The sequence below is a fragment of the Calidris pugnax genome, unplaced genomic scaffold (assembly GCF_001431845.1).
Source record: "Calidris pugnax isolate Ruff unplaced genomic scaffold, ASM143184v1 scaffold173, whole genome shotgun sequence".
Taxonomy (NCBI): Eukaryota; Metazoa; Chordata; class Aves; order Charadriiformes; family Scolopacidae; genus Calidris; species Calidris pugnax.
This window is the reverse complement of record NW_015090917.1, coordinates 177,468-177,984: the sequence shown is the minus strand read 5'-3', so window position 1 is coordinate 177,984 and position 517 is coordinate 177,468.

The window sequence follows — 517 nt, the reverse complement described above, 5'->3', positions numbered from 1 at the left end:
CGAGAGCTGCTTCTGGCCGGAAGAATAAATTGGGATGTAGGTGTGACACGGCCATGTCTGGGGGACACGGCACCGGGTGGCACCAGCCCGAGGTGAAAAAGGGTTTTTTTTTTACTGGGGGGGTCCTCATGGCACCCCCCCCAATGGCACAAAGAGCCAGGACAGGGCTGGGGGGAGGCAGTGCCTTTATTCGGGATGGTGCCCCCACAAAATATGTGGGTCGGGGTCTGTTGCTGTGCTGCCTGTGCCCCCCTCCCCACTGCCACCCCAGCCAGGGGGAGGTCTGGGGGGGCACAAAGCTGCCCCAGCTGGTTCCTGGCACAAAGTGGGGGGCACCGGGGACCCCCCCCCCCAGTGCTGGCACCCCTCATTCCCCGATGAGAGCTGCTTCTGGCCTGAAGAATAAATTGGGATGTAGGTGTGACACGGCCATGGCTGGGGGACACGGCACCGGGTGGCACCAGCCCGAGGTGGAAAAGGGGTTTTTTATTTCTGGGGGGGTCCCCGTGGCACCCCC